The sequence below is a fragment of the Hakea prostrata genome, chromosome 7 (genome assembly GCF_041222555.1).
Source record: "Hakea prostrata isolate BN-2017 chromosome 7, UWA_Hpros_2, whole genome shotgun sequence".
NCBI classification, from domain to species: Eukaryota; Viridiplantae; Streptophyta; class Magnoliopsida; order Proteales; family Proteaceae; genus Hakea; species Hakea prostrata.
In genome coordinates, this window is record NC_142606.1 from 69,427,814 (window position 1) to 69,433,819 (window position 6,006).

A 6,006-nucleotide genomic window follows, 5' to 3' on the forward strand; every position below is an offset into this window, starting at 1 on the left:
GTGACATGCCATCCACCAAGTGTTGCTCACTGCAGAAACCATTCACATTTCCTCACCTACTCCTGATCACATGTCCAAAATCTCCCAAAAAGTTGTAATTCTTTAGAATCTTACTTAAAATCATAAATCACCAAAGCAAGCAACCCAAAAGCTTAGTGTGAAATCCCCCAAAATCCTAACCTGAAGTGCGGGAAGAAGGCAACTGTGGTCCATCCAAGTAGAGACCATTGGATTGAATTCTAAACCAATGGAATTAGATAAAGATGATGCTGAATTGGGAGTTCTGTCAGAGTTTGGAAGGAGATCAAACTTGGACGTTGATAGATTTGGTAGATGAATCATAGTATACTGTGATTATACATGTAGAAGGTCTCAAAAAATTAGGTAGAACTATTCTATAGCATAGATTGGGCATTCAGGGCCTTGGCTTTGCTCCTAGAACAAAAGTTCCAAGGGCTGGTTGCCTGCCTTGGGGCGACTAGCCTGGTTAAGAGAAAAAAGGGTAATTTTGGAAATTTAATTTTTGAAGCCATGTTTAATGTGTTTTCGTTCTAAAACATGTCATTATGATCTAAAGCTATCAGAGAACTCTCAAGGTGAAAGACAGTGTGGAGAGCATCCATCAAGGTTTTCAAATGGCGATTTGCTTTCTTAAAGGTTAGTATCTTCTTCGTTCTAGTTCTCTTCTATGATTGATTCCTCCTACTACCAAGACCTAGTTGAAAGCTTCTAGTTGTTGTATCAACCTACTTCTTCTACTTTCTTTACTCTAGAGTAAATCCCCACTCACTTTGGCTCATCCGTGAATCTTTCGGATCGATTTCGGAGAAGACCTAATATAGGATTCATTAGGCTTTCATTCTTTTTGCTTTTTTTATTTTTATTATTATTATTTTTTATCTCTAAAGTATGATAGGTCATGCTTTAATTAGTATGATTTCAGAATTTTCAAAGTATTTTCGGAGTGGGTCCTCCGAGCCAAATTTGTCCGTACACAGAGGCTAGTTGAATTTGTCCATACACAAAGGCTGGTTGAATGGCCTGGTCACCCCGGATGACCAGCCCAAGCGATCAGCCCATGCTCTAGTTGATTGCCCTTATTGCCCTAGGAAATCAGCCCAACAAACCACACCCTACTGTGTTGGCCGTCTGTTTCTCTTTTCACTGCCATACCTCTAGGGTTATTTCTAACATTGAACCAACATGTTAATAGGACTTTTTCAAGGTTACAAATCAATAACAAGGTGAGGACGTTCACTTGCACATAACTATTGTTACTTTCTTGGTTGTTGTGAAACTTGTTTATATGTTGACATGTTGTTGTTTTAGGGTTTAAGAATGATTAATATGACTCTGAAATTACAAAATATAATTAATTAACGATGCTTTTGACATATGGATCAACATGTGACTTTATGGACTTAAATTGATTTATGAATTGAAAACATGATTGAACCTTTTTGCTATGTGAATGTAAATTATGATTGTGAATTGGGGAATATCCATTTGGGTGTTTCTATCTTGGGACATCAGTGGAGGTGGTATGGGACACAATCCTATGATGCCCCTTGGCACTTTTCACAATTACTGGATGCCATGACTAGGAAGTCTAGAAGAGTATGGTTAGGTATCCCATCATATCATCACCCTGTCAGCGGGGTATTGATGCCAAGTGACCCGTGGCAGTGGTATTTGGTTGGTGGGCGCCCAAGAATGCAAGAAGCATAAGGGGACACAACATTACTGTGGGGGTCATTCATTGGTAGGGTTGCTTATAATATGCTTGGGCTCATGGGTGCCAAGAAGATGAGAAGCATGAGGGGACATGAGAGCTTCCTACCCATTATATGTGGATGACCAATAGGGTTAAGGGGAAGGCGTAGTTCGAGAAGGAAACATTGACTCTAGATAGGAAATGATATTGAACCAAGAAGGAGAGAAACATGAGAGAAACATGAGAGAAACATGAGAGGATGCATCTAGACCTAGTATGATGTGACTAAGTAGATAAATTGCATTGGATTAGGTATATCCACGACACGCCAGTACTCATGCCAATGGTGTGGTGAGAAAGTGGTGATCTAAACCCCAGCCATGGTGATAGTTTGACTTTGACCCCCTACCCAAGATCTCAAGACCGGTAACCAACTTGTGAGAGAACAGGGTGACTAGACCTACCTAGGGGAGTTTGGTGTTCTATTTTATTATTGTCTCCCATTGGAGACTAGCATCTGTTAGATTATAGTTGCCTACTTGCATTTTTTTTCTCATGTCATATTGCACCATATGATGTATTGATTTGGACTGTGATATTGATTATTTGTTTGTGAATTACTCACTAAGTTCTTTTGAGCTCACCCTTTGGAGAATTTTTTTGTTTAGAATTTGTTGCAGATCCAGATGTCTCAAAAATTCAAGAATACATGACACCGAAGACCGATCTATACGGTGTACAAGATTTTGGGGACTATGACAGTCACAGTGAAGAATGTTTGTGTCTCGACTGTGCGTGCCAGAATTAGTTCAACTCATAAGCTGATCTATACCGTTCGTGAGACGTAAATATTTGAGTTTCGAAACTATGTTTTACTTGAGGACTCATATCTAATGTAACACTTAGGAAATTTTGACTTTTCTTTATTCCTTTCCAGTTTTTTACTTTAGATTTGAAATCACTTTCGTGCTCTAATTCAATTTTGAGATCCTTATTACTTGACATTTGTTTTATATTAATATTATAACATTGAATTATTCTTGCTCATTATTGGATTATTGTGTGGAATGGTTGGTGATTGTCTGAGACCTAATTTGTAGGGTTGTGGATCACACCCCGGGTATTTTGGTGAATGGATACCGGCTGGATGGATATGACACTTATACTAACTTTGATGGCATGGTGAGAGAGATCCCAAGCCCACATCCAAATTTGCAAGAAGGGAATTTTTGTTTCTTGAGGGTCGCCATTTTCCTTCACAAATTCTTCTTGTGAAGTTACATAAATTCAATAAATTAGGGTTTTCTATTTGTAGTGATGGTGCTGGGTGATTTTCAACATTAGTGGGTGCCAATGATAGAGGTGGAAAGGGTTTGGGGGCCTTTTTATTGGTGTTTGGTGGTTTCTAGTGGGGGGTGCATGGTGGTGGTGGGTCATCTCCAACAAGGTGAAGGGATTCCCCTAAGGGTTGGGTATCATATGAGAAACAAGGGTATTTTTGTACATTTTCTCTTTTAATTTTACTAGAGTACTATATTTTGGTTATTTAATAATGGAAGTTAACTAGGCTTAACGGTGTTAGTTTCACTTGTCACTCAAATGTAATTTTGGGCACCTAAGTGACTCAACATGAGTTATAGTCCAACAAGTGACTCAAACATAAATAACTCTAAAATAAAGAACTAGATTTCATAAATAATGTGAACAAGCTTAAATATAGATACAAACATTAAAAAAACGAATCCTATAATTGTCATTGCTTTGTTTGAGAATTGTTGGGTCGCTCTCCTCCTGAAGGACTTGGATAAAAGTAGAGATAACAAAGTGTGAGCTAGAATGTCTTGGTCAAGACACTCTGATGCCTAAGTCAAGCTTATCCGTATCAACAAATAATTCAAGTCAATTCAAGAAAATTTTATTTTTGGTTCATGGTATCAATCTTTGACCCTTAAAGGATATTGCTGGAGATTCAAACAAAATCCTAGCTGCCACTCCTCAAGCTTATGCGGCTAGGGTTTCCTCTCAGTAGCCTACAATTAGTAAAACCCTAGCCACCTCCAACTCTTAAGTGCATGAGCGTGACAATGACTCTAAACTTATCCACATCTGCACATGAAGGTGACATGGACTCTACCTCATCCATAGCAGTGTTTGAAGATAATCATAATTCTTCTAAAACCCTGGCCAACATTTTATGTAATTCAAACTCTTATCAAGTACTTCATGTAAACTCAAACTCTACAAGACTTGCAATATAGGGACTCCACAAGATCACAACTACCGAGTCCTAGAAAAATGAAGAACAAAGACTCTAGTCTGGCCGAGTTCTCTATAAAGAGCATGTAACACATCATTTGAATATAGTGGAAAGTTTCTCAAACTCTCCCATGGGTTGCATTACTCAACTGAACCGTGTAAAACCTTGGTGACATCTCTCTCTCTCTTCTCTCTTCTCAAACTCATCAACGTACCCTACTAACCCTAATTCAAGTATCTAACATGACATTAGAGAACCAAGTTATCTCCCATGCCCCAAATATGTTTCCCTCCCTAAACAATTATCTCTCCATCAAACTTACAGAGAACAATTACTTGCTATATCAACTTGTACCTCTCTTGAAGACTTATGAACTATATGACATCATGGATGGCTCCTCAACATGCCCACCCGCTACCATCTTAGTAGCTACCTCTTCTTATAATGGTGCTCCAACAACTCTCTATCAACCAGATTCTAACTATAAGAAGTGGATTTGTCAAGGTCAGCTTCTTATGTGCTAGCTCATTGCCTCCCTCTCTTAATCAAATCATCAGTTGTACAACTACCAAAGATATATGGCAGTAGCTTGAAAGAACCTATGGCACAACCTCGTTTGCTCAATATTATGCAGCTTTGTCTCCACTTCAGAATATGAAATGAGGTAAGAGCAGTATTCATGACTACCTCCCTTCACATCAAATCCACAATTGATCAACTTGTGGCTGCTAGAAAAGTCGTGTCAGATGATGACCTATGCTTGCATGTTTTAAATGATTAGGGCCCTAAATATTCAACTTTCGTTACTTCCATCACTACTTGTGGCTTCCCTGTGACTTATGCCAAATTATGTGGAATGTTGCTCACACAAGAGATTTGTCTCAAAGAAGAACTTGCCTATGATTCACCTTAACCAATGGCAAATCTGGCTCATGCTCAGCCTGGTAATGTTCATCCTCCGCATACTCCTTTTCGGGGTCCCCCAAATAACAGAGGTAGACCATACCGTGGGAGATCCAATGGCACTCGTCCTCCCACTATTGCTGCACCAAATTCTCCTTCTACTGATGGTTATCCGCAATAGTAGAAGCCTCCCATCTTGTGTCAGATATGTGATCGTCCAGGCGATGTAGCCCATGACTGCTTTCAACGTTACAATCATGCTTATCAAGGCACAACCAGTGGTCCTCCTTCTGTGAATGTCTTTGATTTTCTGGTGGTTCCATTATAGATGAGAGTCCGTATCCCGACTCTGGGGCTACAAAATCACATCACCAATGCTAGCTCTTGAAAAACTCCATATGGCTCAACCATATTCTGGATCAAATCAAGTACAAGTTGGTAATGGGACAGGATTGCCCATAACTCAACTAGTAATACATCTATTTGCATCCCTTGCCCTTCATTTCAAACATAATAAAGAGCTTCATGTACCTACCATTTGAAAGAACTTGTGAACCTCCAAGGCTTGTGTTGCAATGATGGTGGGCTCTTCAGCCATACCTAGGTGCTACTAAACAGAAAATCATGCACTGTTAATAGAGAAACAAATTCAATTGCAAATTACTTCACGAAATCAGCTGCAAATGGTTGGCTGTCTACTTCAATTCAATTTGGCTTTTAGGGATTGCTCAAGATTTGGAAAAAGATGCAATGTGCCGTCCTTGCTTCAGATTTTCTAAGTAGGTGGAAAAGGGTTAGCGCCAATGGGTGTTCTGGAATAATAAATAACTTTTATATTTTATTTAATATAACAGATCTTTTACCCAAAAAAGAGGCATACATTTCTTACTCTTTTCTTTTGAATTAGTACTTTTAATCAAATTATCTCCTTTGGCATTCTCAACTAATCCCTATTCTCATGATCAATTATGACTTGCTACCTAAATAGTATCATTGATGAATCGATACTATATCCACTACCTACTTTCCTAGGCAACAAGAACCCCACTTCTCTTTACTCAATCCTCTTGTATTACTCCTCTTAACAGTATAAGAGATAGAAATGTAATTGAGATGGACATCCATAGAAGGA